The sequence below is a fragment of the Peromyscus leucopus genome, chromosome 3 (genome assembly GCF_004664715.2).
Source record: "Peromyscus leucopus breed LL Stock chromosome 3, UCI_PerLeu_2.1, whole genome shotgun sequence".
Lineage (NCBI taxonomy): Eukaryota > Metazoa > Chordata > Mammalia > Rodentia > Cricetidae > Peromyscus > Peromyscus leucopus.
Window position 1 is genome coordinate 132,242,262 of NC_051065.1, and position 15,207 is coordinate 132,257,468.

Genomic DNA, 15,207 nt, shown 5'->3' on the forward strand with positions numbered 1-15,207 from the left:
TTCATTTCCTCTGCTCTAATTCCTCTCCCATTTCCCTAGCCACTGTTCCCTTCCAACTCCATGGTTTGGTTTGTTTCTAACCCACTAAATCCATTCAACACTGGCATGGTCATGCATATGCAGGGCCATCTACTGGAGCACAGATCACCTCTTGATACACATCCTTGAAGAAAACTGACTCTCCCTCACCCAGAAGCCATTAATTGCCAGTAGCTCCTCAGCAAGGAGTGGGACTTGATGCCCACCTCTCTGATTCATGCTGGGATTTTATCTGGCTTGATCATGCACAGGTCTCGTGTATTATGTTGCAAGTACTGTGAGTTCATATGTGCAACAGCCCTGTTGTATCCTAAAAACACTGCTTCACTACATCCAACCTGTAACAAGAGCCTCAATGGTATATATATATTTATTTAAATTTATTAAGAGACCAGCTACATGTGGCCTGGAGGGGGGAGGGTGTAATGGCACACAGCACAATTGTGTGCATGCCCAGGGAGCACCAGGGTGGAGCGGGGGAGACTCAGGCAGGCTATGTGGACTAGCCACAGGCCGTTAGGTTCAAGTCATGTTGTGTTAGGTGCCACTTGTAACGAGAGCCTCAGTGGTCTATATATATCAATTATTTAAGGGATTCTATGGGGAAAACAGACTCACTGATACAGGATAAGATAAATACAATTGCAGAGTCATTGGAAAGCTGGGGACTGATCACATACTGTTTCACACCACCTGATCTAGTCTTCACCACCCAAGAGAGCATGACCCCCTTTCTCCTCCCTTTTAAATTGTCAGGTAGGCAGATAAGAAGCACTGCTTCTATCAGGCCAGATAGCCAAAGGTAATGGGCAGAGTGAATTCCCACTACATCCAACCCCTCCAGCCCTTCCAGTCTTCCCTCATCCCTCTTTCTGGATGAATCTAATCCATAGGAGGAGGGGATACAGCCATTCTGACTGGGTTAAGATGGAACCTGTAGTAGGTAATTGTTCCAGTTTTGACCTGAAAGTATGGCCCCTAGTGAGGCTTCTGGAAACAGCCACGCCTACCTATGAACTGCCCCTGGGGCAGGGCAAGAGAGGGGAGCCCTTAAGATCTGGATGTGCCAGGACTCTTGGTTCATTGTGATCCTGGATGCTGGATGGTAGATCCAGCAGAGTTCTCCAAAGAACACCACTGGACTGCACTCCACCTCTCCTGGATCCTGGATCCAACCCCTTTACTGGCTATAAATTACCCCAAAATAAACCTCCTTTTTATTTTTTTTTATTTTTATTTTATTATTTTTTTTTTTTGGTTTTTCGAGACAGGGTTTCTCTGTGTAGCTTTGCGCCTTTCCTGGAACTCACTTGGTAGCCCAGGCTGGCCTCGAACTCACAGAGATCCGCCTGGCTCTGCCTCCCGAGTGCTGGGATTAAAGGCGTGCGCCACCACCGCCCGGCTAAACCTCCTTTTTAACTATGTGGAGTTGCCTTAATAAATCCCCCAATAGAAACCAATGTAGTATTGAGTTGCCCATGCACATATAAGTAATTAAATCTTCTGCTTTGGAAGAAAAATAATTCTGTAAGGATGTTTGCCCACACTTCTTGAAAACACTCTGTCTTCTAGGTACAGCAATATGTGTTTTATGAGCACATGAGTATTAATCCTAAAGCCTATACTGTTACTTTTATCTTGCTATTCCCACGAAGAAATTAAAACAGAGTACATTAGCTAGGCCTGGTGCCTCAGACCTGTGATCCCAGCACTTGGGAAACTGAGGCAGGAGGATCAGGAGTTCAAAGCTAGCCAGAGATATATAGTAAGTTTGAGGTTAATCTGAGTTTCATGAGACTATTTCAAAAAGAAAAGAAAAGAAAGAAAGAACAAAAAGAGGAAGGGAAGGAAGGAAGAAGAGAGGACAGGCTAGCTGTGTGGCTCAGTGAGTAAGAGACACCTGCTGCAGCCATGCCTGATTGACCCGTTTCTTCTTCCCCAGGACCTGGGAGATGTAGGAGAGAATAGACTCTTAAAAGTTGTCCTCTGACTTCTACATGTATGCTTCTACATGTGTATGTATGTACAGCCATACCTACATACACACACACACACACACACACACACACACACATTCACATCCTTTATATACAAGTTTGTTTTTTATGGTGTGTGTGTGTGTGTGTGTGTGTGTGTGTGTGTGTGTGTGTGGTTATCAGATAATCTTTCTACTGAATCCCCAGAGATCTCTGCAGAACAGCATGGACATCTGAACTGCTCCAGGTGTTGGCCCACTGTAAGAACCAGCATGTTCCTGTGGCTTGAATATGCATTTCACCTGTCCACACCTGCAGTGCTGCGTGTCTCCTGATCTATATTGTGGGATAGCAATGTTCCAGTGCTTCCTTTAAATACACTCATAAATGTCTAGGTTTTATGCTGACCTATTCTTTGCAGTTGAAAATATTTCCTCTTCCCTCAATTTAAATCTGTGTATTAAGTAAATGATTTGGCAAGAGCAGCTTTTTCAATAGAAAAGGAACTGCTGAGCTCCCAAGGCACTGAGCATGAAAATAACCAAAGGCCTTGAATGCCATTAATGCAGCCAATGAAATAATTTTGCATGCTATAGTCCTAAGAAATGCAAATAAAAATTAGACATAACTAGTAATACATATTTAAAGATTAAGAAACTGCAGAATATATGCAATTAAAATATTATTTGCCTTTTTTGAAGTATGAAAAATCCATATTTACAGTCAAAGGCTTAGGTTTGAATGTTGGTATATGTCTGAACATACCTTTCGCCCTCTAAGTCCTAAGTGGTACCCAGCAGCATTTGTGTATTTGTGTGTATAGAAGATTTTAAAAAAATTAAAGACATAATCTGTATAAACAGCGATTTTCATGTTGTATACCATGACTAAAAAAAATGCCCATAGGATGAACTCTATCAATGTTTCTTGATGAAAATAACTTTAAAAGGATTAAAGTGATTGAAAGGTACCCATTTCTATTAATCTATAAATTGCCACATGGCTTGTGGCTTACTGGTACCTTACATCTTGCTTTTCATGGCAGTGGCGGCTGGCAGCGGCTCCTGACTCAGCCTTCCACTTCCCAGAATTCTCCTCTCTGCTTATTCCGCCTATACCATACTTCCTGCCTGGCTATTGGACAATCAGTGCTTTTTTTTATCAGTCAATCAGAATAACACATTCACAGCATATAGAAAACTATCCCCAGCAGAAAGGTTTTGTTTTTATTTTTAATTATGTGTTAAGTGTGTCTATGTGTGAGCTTGTGCACTTGAATGCAATGCACATTCTGGAGGCCAGAAGAGAACATTGGATTCTCTGGATCTGTAGGCACAGGTGTTTGTGAGCTGCCCAGCATGGGTGCTGAAAACCCAACCTTTGGCCTCTGCAAGAACAGCCCGAGATCACATATGCTGAGCTGTCTCTCTAGCCTGAGTGATGTGTTCTCTAAAAGCATTAATGAAATAACAAACATAGATTTGTCATTGCTCTGGTTTTTATGAGAGTAATAGTTATGCCATGTCAAAGGTTATTTGTGTTTAACAATTACTATGTGTCAATTAAATATGATGAGACTGGCATTGACACTATCCATTTAGAATGTTCCACTTCCTTTCTTAACTAACTTGAGGAGAAATGAATGTTGTTTGACAAGGGGTCTTTGACTAACATAACCAAAGGAGAACACATGGCATTTCACTCTTCTAAAATGATTTTCATTTTTAACAACTGTCAACTGAAAACTTTATATTCTAGTGCTTTTTCTGTTCACTTTCTGTCTCTCTCCAGCAGACTATAGACCCCAGAGCAGAGAGTTTATTTATCCTACTATTGTGTTCCTCTGTTTAGATTAGTGTCTAAAGCCAAGGAAGCCCTTGGTAAACACTGCCAGATTGAGGGATTTGTAACTGTTAGGTATTGTGTTAGTTTACCATTTATTTTATAACTTTATTTTCAGATTAAGTTTTGGAATGAGGTAGTAATAGTACAAGGTGCTTTGTACATTTGTATAGAGCAGACCATTTTCTTAGATCTACACTAGAACGAGTTAATTTGTCTCCAATAGAAACCTTACGAAATATTCTCATTGTACAGATAAGGAAATAGTTACACAGAAGGGAAAATATGCCTGAAGTTATTTATCTAGAGAGTGGATGAACCTGGATTTTAACCCAGCAAGTGAGGCTCAAGTCACCATGACGTCAGCCATTGCCGTGAAGGCCATTTCGTGTGTTTATCTTACGTTACAGAGCTAGGGGTTGAGAGTCTAGTGTGGAAACTGTACCTTTTCCTTTTCTTCCTGTGTGTTTATATTCACTCTCTGTCAGCGTATTACTGGCTTCTTCGTCAGGACTGGCTATCGCAGAAATGAATGCAGAAAAATGCAGACATACATATCAAAATAACCATATTAAGGGCTATTGGGTTAGAAATGGCTAATGTTAAGAAGACACCAAATGTTATCTGTTTTTAAAGTTGTTATCCTAAGGTTGGGAAAGTGAAGTCGGACAGGTGTAGTAGAGTCTGTGTTCCCTGGGAACATTGGCTGTCCCTGCAGTTTAAAGCTCTCCAGTGGCATGCTTTCTAATGAGCAGCTGCTTTTGATAATGAGGTATTGATATTTCATTATTAGAATGCTATAAATAATAAGTGGAACAGAAAAATTCAACAAGAGGGAGGAGAGTAAATGGCTCTTCATTTCCTTAATTAAAAAGTTTTTTTAAACATTTATATTTGCACGTGTGTATGCACATGTGCATGCTATTGCATATGCATGCTTGTGCATGTGCATGCTTGTGAAGGTCAGAGAATAACTTGCAGATGTCAGTTTTTTCTTCCACCATTGGGTTCTTGGGATTGAATTTAGGTCATCAGGCTTGGCGACAATCACCTTTGCTTGTTAAGCCATCATGCCAGCCCCAGAAAACATGAATACTCGAAGACAGAAAAGATATGATAACAGGATGATAAGGCACTTTCGACAAAGTCAAGGAGCTCTCTGAGACAGAGAAAATAGAAAATAAAGTAATTAAGTAAAAAATAAAATGATCCAAACACGTAGAAGAATCCCAATAATCACACAGGAGTCCTAGGAGGTGGAGGCAGCCTCAGAATCAGCCCATGAACAGAGAACTGGAGCATGGAAATTAGTCTCACAGCTCACAGAACACTTTAGGAAACTGCACCTCTTACTCTGTGTGCTCAGGGTGAGTGCCACTTGCTGCTTTTGACTTTGACTAGCCTTTCTATTTCTTTCTCTGTACCGCATGATGACAGCTCCCAAAGTTGTGAACTGTGAGACAAGCTAAAGAGAGGGTGAGGCACCCTGGGCTCCCTGAGATGCAAAAGGGAAGAGGAAAGAAAAACAGACATAAAGATCTATACAGAAAAAAAAATCTTTTGAGACTGGGTCACTATGTAGTCCCAGCTGGCCTGGAACTCACAGAGATCCAGCTGCTCTGCTTCAGATTCAGAACTGCTGGAATTAAAGGTGTGCATCACCACACCCAGCATTTCAAAAGATTTATTTATTTATTTATTTATTTATTTATTTATTTATTTATTTATTTATTTACTATGTGCACCTGAGTGTATATATGTGCAGTACATGTGCAGGTGCCCACAGAGTCCAGCAAAAGATGTTGGATCTCCTGGAACTAGAGTTACAGACGGTTGTAAGACACGAACTTTGAGTGCTGAGAATCAAATCCAGATCCTCTGTAAGAGCAGCAAGTGTCCCTAACTACTGAGCCATCTCTCCTGCTTCATCGGGAAATACCTTGAACTTTCCATAAGGATCTTGATCTATAGACTAAGAGTCAAAGTCAGTTTTCCCACGGCTATGGAAGAATATCCTGATTTTTCACATCTCGCAAGTGTTCTTTGTATCTATAGTTCTCACAGGTATTCTTTCTATCTATAATTCTCACAGGTATTCTTTCTATCTATAATTCTCACAGGTATTCTTTCTGTTTATAGTTCTCACAGGACAGTGAAAAGGTAAGGGGTGGAAATTCAGAGAGATGGGGTCAGGGGAGGGTAACAACAAGGAAAGAGAACTGAGTTAGTGTCCAAATTTCCATCAGCAACCTGTTTGCTGGACTATAATGAAAGATAATTCTGAAAAATCAGAAAGCTCTACAAAGAGTCTGAAGGTGCTTTCTAGCAACAGGTGGGTTGGGGCCAGGTGGCTAAGAGGCATGCATAATTAAGCAGCCCTGGCCTAGATGTGGTTAGCGCCCTTGACCAAGCTGTCAGCTCTGTTCCTGCAAGGAGGTCCGCATCCTTAATTCAAGGAGGGCAAGGTGGTTCTCAGGAGAAGATCAGTTCTGCTCCAGGGTGTGGTCTCATTCTTATAGATAATTGCCCTTATGGTGTAGTAGTACATTTCTCTGGTCCTGCCTGGCCCCAAGATCCTGCCTAGCTCCATGGTCCTACAGCCCCTTATAAAATAATCACTCGGAGGCTCAATGTTATTGACAAACTGTATGGCCTATGGCAGGCTTCTTGCTAGCTAGCTCTTTCATCTTATATTAACCCATTTCTATTGATCTACGTTTTGCCATGTGGCCATGGTGTTACAGGGTTGCTGGCATCGTGCTGCTCCTTAGGAGGCGACTAGGTGTCACTCCACTCTCCTTTCTTCTCTCCGTATCTCTGCTTGGATTTCCCGCCTGCCTCTAAGCTTCCTTGCCATAAGCCAAAACAGCTTTATGTATTAGCCAATGAGAACAACACATATTCACAACATACAGAAAGACATCCCACAGCATCATGGGAATGAGGATATTATATTTCCAGGGGTCTGCTGTTCTTGAAATCCAAAGCAAATGTAGATTGGGGCAATGGCTTCTCTCTGTACCTTGAGCCTAGAATAAGGAAGAGATGAACTAGATACACATGCCTTGAACAATTAATGGACCATGGCAACCAGAAGACCCCAAAGTCAAGCAGACAGACAGAAAATGAGAGCAGAGACACCAGGCTTCCATATGCATTCGGCTGTCTTGTGAACCCAGGTAAGGAACCAAGGCTTTCTAGCAAAATCAGACTCCAATTTCCTGTTTCAGTTTCACAGTGCCCTGCTATAGTGCAGGTGTGTCCTAGTGCAGGTCTATCACAGTGCAGGTGTGTCCCCATGCCAGTCTGTCCCAGTGCAGGTGTGTCCCAGTGCAGGTGTGTCCCAGTGCAGGTGTGTCCCAGTGCAGGTCTGTCACAGTGCAGGTCTGTCACAGTGCAGGTCTGTCACAGTGCAGGTGTGTCTGTCACAGTGCAGATCTGTCACAGTGCAGGTGTGTCCCAGTGCAGGTCTGTCACAGTGCAGGTCTGTCATAGTGCAGGCGTGTCTGTCACAGTGCAGGTCTGTCACAGTGCAGGTGTGTCTGTCACAGTGCCAGTCTGTCACAGTGCAGGTGTGTCACAGTGCAGGTGTGTCTGTCACAGTACTGGTCTGTCATAGTGCAGGCGTGTCTGTCACAGTGCAGGTCTGTCACAGTGCAGGTGCGTCACAGTGCAGGTCTGTCACAGTGCAGGTGTGTCTCAGTGCAGGTCTGTCACAGTGCAGGTGTGTCTCAGTGCAGGTCTGTCACAGTGCAGGTCTGTCACAGTGCAGGTCTGTCACAGTGCAGGTGTGTCACAGTGCAGGTGTGTCTGTCACAGTGCAGGTATGTCTGTCACAGTGCAGGAGTGTTTGTCACAGTGCAGGTGTGTCTGTCACAGTGCAGGTGTGTCACAGTGCAGGTGTGTCTGTTATAGTGCAGGTGTGTCCCAGTGCAGGTGTGTTCATTGCCAAATATTCTTTGCAAATGTGTGTGGAAAAGAGAGTTTATGTTCAGGGATGGCACCAATGATGATGGTATTTCTTTGAGGATCTTCATCAGGACAGTTTGCAAAACACTTTTATTCATAAGGAAACAATGATAAGATTATCTGGATTACTGATAAAACAAGGACAATGCCTAATCATGACTGTCCTGTGGAGTCACATGATGCCAATTGTAACCCCAGAAGATAGCACTTCAAATGGTACATTTCTGAATGTTAAAATCCCCAGAGACAAAAAAAAACTAAAGTTAAAAATTCCTCAAACCACAATTCTGAAAGATTAAAATCAATCTGAAATTCCCCAATAAGAAAATAAGAAACTACACACTAAATGTGAGGGAAAGGATTGGCTATGCAATACATCAAGGAGAAAAACATCAGCTTAAAAATGCATCATTTGAGGTTGGAGAGATGGCTCTTTGGTAACGTGCATTGGTTGCTCTCACAAAGGACCCAAGTTTGATTCCCAGCACCCACAGGACGGCTCATAGCCCCCTGTAACTCCTTGGGTGTTCCATGGGATTCCAACACCCTTCTCTGGCCTTCTTGGGCACTGCACACATGTGGTGCACACACAGACATTCAGGAAAACACTTATACACATGAAATAATGAAATAAAATTTTAAAAATTTTAATGCATCATTTGTGTGACTTAGCATTCTTTCACACCAGTGAATTCCAGGAGCTTTTTATGACCCAAAGTTGCATTTGCCTAAAGGAGCTACTGATGAGTTAGAAAAGAATGATGAAAGAAGACAGGTTGTAGTATTTCTATTTGATCACCCATGTCATTTCTGCCAAGGCTGTTATCTGTGTAGGAGCATATATAGAATCCATTTCCTATGTTCAGAGCTACATAGACCATCACACAGAAGATGGAAACTTTAATAGGGAATGCTCATGTGAGTATCTATTTAATAACACAATTTCAAAGAGCTGAGCCACATAGAAAATAATTGTGAATGCATTGTCCAAAGAGAGTCTTTCCCTGAAAGCACAAGCTATTCATCACAATGCAAGACTTAACCTAAGTCGAGGGCTGTGAGAACTTTGTTACAGATGACCTCTGTAATACACTTTATACATATGTTGAATGTTTATTGTAGGTTTAGTTTTTCTTATATTCTGATACATTTTCCCCTGCTCTTATTTTATTTTGAAGATATATTTATTTTAATTTTGTGTGCATGGGTGTGTGCCTGGATGTATGTGTATGTACCACATGTGTACAATGCCTATGGAGGTCAGCATTGGATCCCTGAAACTAGAGTTAGGTGGTTATGAGCCATCTGATGTTGGTGCTATGTAAGTAGAAAGTGCTAATAACCACTGAGCCATGTGTCTCCAGCCCTTCTCCCCACTATTTTAAATTGTCAGCATTATTTTATTTTTATATTTTTTCGTGCTTTACATTTCATCTCTCGCATAATTTCCAGCAGAGAGGCATGACCTGTGAAAAGACTTTTAGGGAATTCTAATTCATTTTTTTCATTGTTTTTGAAACTGATTTCATGAAAGTCCATTATTTCCCCATTGGCTTTGCGTATAACTATTGTACATGTGTGTAAAACCACAAAAAATGTCTACTACAAATGAAAGCATTTGTGGGGATCCAGCCCTTTGAGTGATATATCAAAAGACCTGGGTTGTTGTTGGTCACACAATATTTCAGATAGCTGAAGCCATAGGGCTTGCTGGTCTACCTAGCATTCTGATTTAACACAGACTCCAACCATCACTATGCCCACTAGGACCTGAGTCTTGTTACAAAGCTTTTGCATGGCAGGCTGGCTGGTAAGGCATCTTCTCTTCATCTCGACACCACTGGAAGTTAGCAACTTTCCAGGCCACCTGGTAACAGGGTCAAAGCAGGACAATGAATGTGAGAGAAATTGCCTCTAGACTCTGAACTGCCTCACCAAAAAAGTGTCATCCTTCCAGTTTTACTGGGTCTTGGTAATTTCGCTGTGTCTCTTGTGAAAAGCCTACATATCAATAGATAGAATTTTAAAAATACACTTTAATAATCACTATCTTTTAAAAATACATTTGTATATTCATATACATTTGGATATTTCAGTCATTCCTATTCTCTATACTTTTGGTTTGTCCTTTTGAGACATGATCTTGCTATGTGACCCAGGCTGGCCTGGAACTTGCCATGTTGAGCGGTATGGCCTCCAACTCATGGTGTTCCTCCAGTCTCCACCCCAAGTGCTGGGGTTAGTACATCACCACACCTGGATCCCACTGCATCTTTTCTATTTAGTTTTTAAGCCTTGTTTTTATTTGGGCCATCACTGTTAATTTAAATATGTATCTATCCAACTAGAAAATTATTGAAATTGGTAAAGGTGTTGCCACTAAGCCTGAGGACCTGAGTTCCATCCCCAGGACCCACATAGTAGGAGAGAACCAACTTTCAAAAGTTGTCCTCTGACTTCCACATGAGTACCATGATATGTGTGCATCTGCACACCCACCCACCCCTCTACACACACAAATGAATAAATAGTCTAAAATTTTTCTGGGTCAGACAAAGAGTGGATTGTTGTTAAATGACGTGCAAAGAAGACATCAGTTCAGTGACTATGACGTCTTTTTCTTTCTCTTCTTTGTAGCCAGAAGGTTTCTCCAGTACCACCCGGCCATGTGGTCCCACGGCCACTTATATAATAATCATTCAGAGACTTAATATTAGTTAATTACCAATTTCATGGCCTATGGCAGGCTTCTTGCTAGCTAGCTCTTATAACTTGACCCATTTCTATTAATCTATAAGTTACCATGTGGCCGTGACTTACCTGTATTTTCACATCTTGCTTCTCCTGGCAGTGCTGGCGTCTCCCTCCTCTGCCTTTCTTCTTCCTCTCTCTATTTCCCACCTAGCTATAACCTGACTTGCCATAGGCCAAATGGTTTTATGTATCAACCAGTCAGAGCAACACATATTCACAGCATACAGAAAGACATCCCACAGCACTTCCCCCTTTCTATCTAAACAAAAAGGAAGGTTTTAACTTTAACCTAGTAAAATAACATATAATAGAACAGTTATCAAGCAAGAATTACAGTTACAATATCTACTCTATTTGTGTTTGGCAAAATTAAAGAAAATATTCTAATCTATCCTATATTTGTGAGTCTAAAGTTTCATATCTAATTTATCTTTTATCATAATCAAGGAAAGTTATAAATATTTAGTCTTCAACTACATCAAAGACCCCAGAAGGATATAATATTACCTAAGCAAACAGGAAATGCACTGTAAGCAACTTCCAAAATTCTGGAAATGACAGAGATAGCTGCCTGCCTGGACAGTCATCCAAAGTTCCTCTGTAATATTGGTGCATCCATGTTTAGCCAATAAGTCTAAAGATTTAGTCACTGCGCCGTGTGTTCTGTAGAATATTTGGCAGCCTCCTCTACAAATCAGGAACCTGAAGGACCATTTTGCCCCATTTTGGCAAATTCAGTGGTCATTTTCCTATGGATCCTGCATGTCCAGTTTATAAAACATATTATCAGCAGTCCAGGCAAGAGCAGTGTCTTGCCCAAATGGCTATTTTTGTGAAGAAGAAGAAGAAGAAGAAGGAGGAGGAGGAGGAGGAGGAGGAGGAGGAGGAGGAGAAGGAGAAGGAGAAGGAGAAGGAAAAGGAGAAGGAGAAGGAGAAGGAGAACAACAACAACAACAACAACAACAATTCTATTTAGAGTGTCTTCGATGCCCATCTTCCTCTCTGAAGTAAATCGGTGCTGCCAGGTGCAGACGTGTCTCACTGTCCAGAAAGTCTAAGTTTTTAAAACATTTTAAATGTCACATTCTGTAGGTCTTTGAAGTGTTTGAAGATTACCTATCTATCTGACATTTATCTTTGTATAGCTAAAACATAGCTAATATGATTATAAGTTTGATTATCATAGATGATTAACTATTAATCTGTATTTATTAATTATACATTACAATTTTAAATGAGCTGCACAAACATACCTTATACAAGAGTAGAAATATACATACAGTATAACAAAATTAACGTTAAATTTGTATCAATAAACAAAAATTCATAGCATTGTAAAGCATTTCGAACAAGTTGTTGCTCTTTAATAGCAGGTTCAATAAACTATCCTTTCATCCTATCATATCTATATCACTTCTTTTGCTCTTGCCTCCTCAACCTCTCTCCTTCTCTTCCTTTCCTTGTTGTAGGGTTGGGAAATAAAATGAGAAGCTATGCATGCTGGGCAAGGGCTCTTTTTAAAATATTGACCACAGGAAACTGACATGAGATGGAAACCGAATGAATGGCACAAACTGTCTCCCTTTAGAGTACAAACAAACCACGTGATCTCTCTCAGCTGTCGCCCTCTGTACCCCTCGGCTCCTGGTACTGTTCTATAACATTGATTCCAGAGGATGCTGCATTGGGGGTAAGTTTCCAATGCATGAATTTGAGGTCATGTCTAGATTACAGCTGTGCAAAAAAAGTTCACTTTAGATGCCAAGAATGAAGACAGATGCATGCAATTATAGCACTTGGGAGGTGAAGTCACTCACATGAGTGCAGGACTCCTGGAGGCCAGAAGCAGGTGTTGCCAGATCTCTTGGAAACAGAGTTAGGAGTGTTTGTGAGCACCCATTTTGGGCACCTAACTTGGGTCCTCTGTAAGAGTAGCATGAACTCCTAACTACTGAGCAATCTCTCTAGCTCCATCTCTCCCCACCCACCCCCTCTTTCTCCCATTCCAAGAATCCAAAAGAAACTCCCTACAGTACATTGCTGAATGCTGGCTTTTAGTATATTTTATTTCTAGAGATGCTAGATTTGTGCATGACAACGATATTGCCTGTATCTTTGAGCCCCATTCTGTAGTAATACCTTGAACACAAGTAACAAGAGGAAAATACATTTTCACTTATTTTACAAAGGTCATGGAGTTTGTTCAGGAGTGGAGTTGTGTTGAGACCATTTGAAACTATGCTAAGGTTTGTAATTATATTTCTTTCTTTCTTTCTTTTCAGAGATGTTCCCCTTCAATGGTAAACCTATTATCTCTGATAAAAATGCACTGTCAGAAGCCTGACTACTCAGCCTGCTGTAATACTTCCGTACATCAAAACAACAAAAGTCAAGACTTCACATTAAATCCTCCAATACAGTGTTTTTGAATGTGTGCTTTTGCAGCTCCTCTTTCTCTCTACTGAGTAATTACTTCACAAAAATAAACATTTTTACAGATCTATCTTTAAAATTTGAACTTCATTTTTGGTTTACATTCATTGGGGTTGGACATGTTTTTTTCTTGGCTTAGTTTTAATTGTTTTTTAATATAACTTAATGAGTTAAAAAAAAAATAACAGATTTGGTACTTTGCCTGTATTCACCAGTCTGTTACTTTCTCTCATTCTCTGATATTCATGCATGGTAGTACCCCCCCCAGTCCCTCTACATTTATGTTACATATATAAATTCTAGATTTTCATATGAGAGAAAACCTGCAATATTTGTCTTTTGAGTTATGCTGTACTGAGTGAAATAGGTTGGAGCCTCAGTCCCATTAGTTTCCCTACCGTGGCCATAATTTTATCATTCTTCATGGCTCAATAAAATCTACCATGCAAATGTACCACATCTTATTTATCATTCATTTGATTATTTTAACATACAGTGAGAAGCCTGAAGATTGACTAAGCAAAGACAAAGATACATTTTTGTGTGTATTCTCATTCATTCATTCTCTCTCTCTCTCTCTCTCTCTCTCTCTCTCTCTCTCTCTCTGTGTGTGTGTGTGTGTGTGTGTGTGTGTGTGTGTGTGTGTGTGTGTGTGTGTGTGTGTGTGTGTGCATGCACAGCATATAGTACCTATGTACAGGTCAGAGGACACTTGCCAAAGCTGATTCTGTCCTTCCACCATGTGGGTTTGGGGGATTGAACTCAAGCCTTCAGGCTTGGCAGAAAGAATCTTTGCCTGCTGAGCCAACTCACTGGCCCTACAACTGAGTGCTTTAAAATATAATTTAAGTACATCTCAAGGCTGACTAATATTTTATAAGCCTCTATTGACAAACCATTCCTGGGATGGTGATCAGGATTAACTATCAGAGACATTTTAGAGTTCTCCATGGAACATTCTGCGAACAGTTAATAGCAAACAACTTATGACATACTTTGCTCAAGACCCTCTAACCCTACTAATAGCACGACACTGACAGCTAACTGACGATACAAATGGCATAGAAACTTTGGTAAAAACACTGAACTTGGTGTTAGAAGAGTCCCCTTGTTGCTAGTTTCAAGAACTTGGGCTGTTGGGGAACATTATTTTAAGGTGTGTTACTTTTGTTATGTTGCATTTGTTTAACGCTGTCAAGCTGTGTTACTATATTGCCTGTCTAAAACACCTGATGATCTAATAAAGAACTAAATGACCAATAACAAGACAGGAGAAAGGATAGGTGGGGCTGGCAGGCAGAGAGAATATATAGAGGAAAGATAAGTAGCCAGAGAAGGAGGAGGAAGGGCATCAGGGGCCAGCCACCCAGCTATACAGCCAGATATGGAGAAAGAAATAATGAAAGATATACAGAAATAGAGAAAGGTAAAAGCCCAAAGACAAAAGCTACACATGATAATTTAAGTAAAGCTGGATGATAACAAGGCAAGCTAAGGCCAGACATTTATAATTAAGAATAAGCCTCTGCATGTGCTGTATTTGGGAGCTAAGTGGCAGGGCCCCCAAAAGACCAAAGACCAACCAACAACATTGGGCAAACTGCTCAATCTTTCTTGATCTTTTATTTCCCTGACTATATAAAATGGGAACATATCTGATGCTTATTCATGGAATGTTTGTAGATTTAAAAATGTGCTTTTGGAGTCAGTAATTTATAAATTGTAAGAATTGTACAAACTCTGATTTTTATATTTATTTGTTTATTCATTTGTTCTGTGTCATAAGCCTGAACTACATAACCATATTGTGGCTTAGAAGAGGATGGACAAAAGCTTCACCTGGCAGGACACATTTTCATGAAACACATTTCAGCTTCATTTCAACCTGCAATGAAGTTAGGCAAACCACAGAAAGGCGCTTCTTTGATTATGCTTATGAACAAAATCTTTTTCTCATCAAGTTAATGGTGTAGTTTTCTTGTTTCTTTCCTACTTTTGTTGTAGCTAAAGCCATATCTAGACTTACATCTAGTCTTGAAAGCCATCACACCCAGATGTTAGTTTCCCTCTCTAGAGAGTGGCTAGTTTCAGTGTGAGGGTTGGTGCAGGTAGGTGATCAGAAAGAGTGAGCAGGACCTGTGTGCAGGGAAGACTAACCCTGAGCCTAGGGCAGAAAGACAGGGAGAGTTAAGGG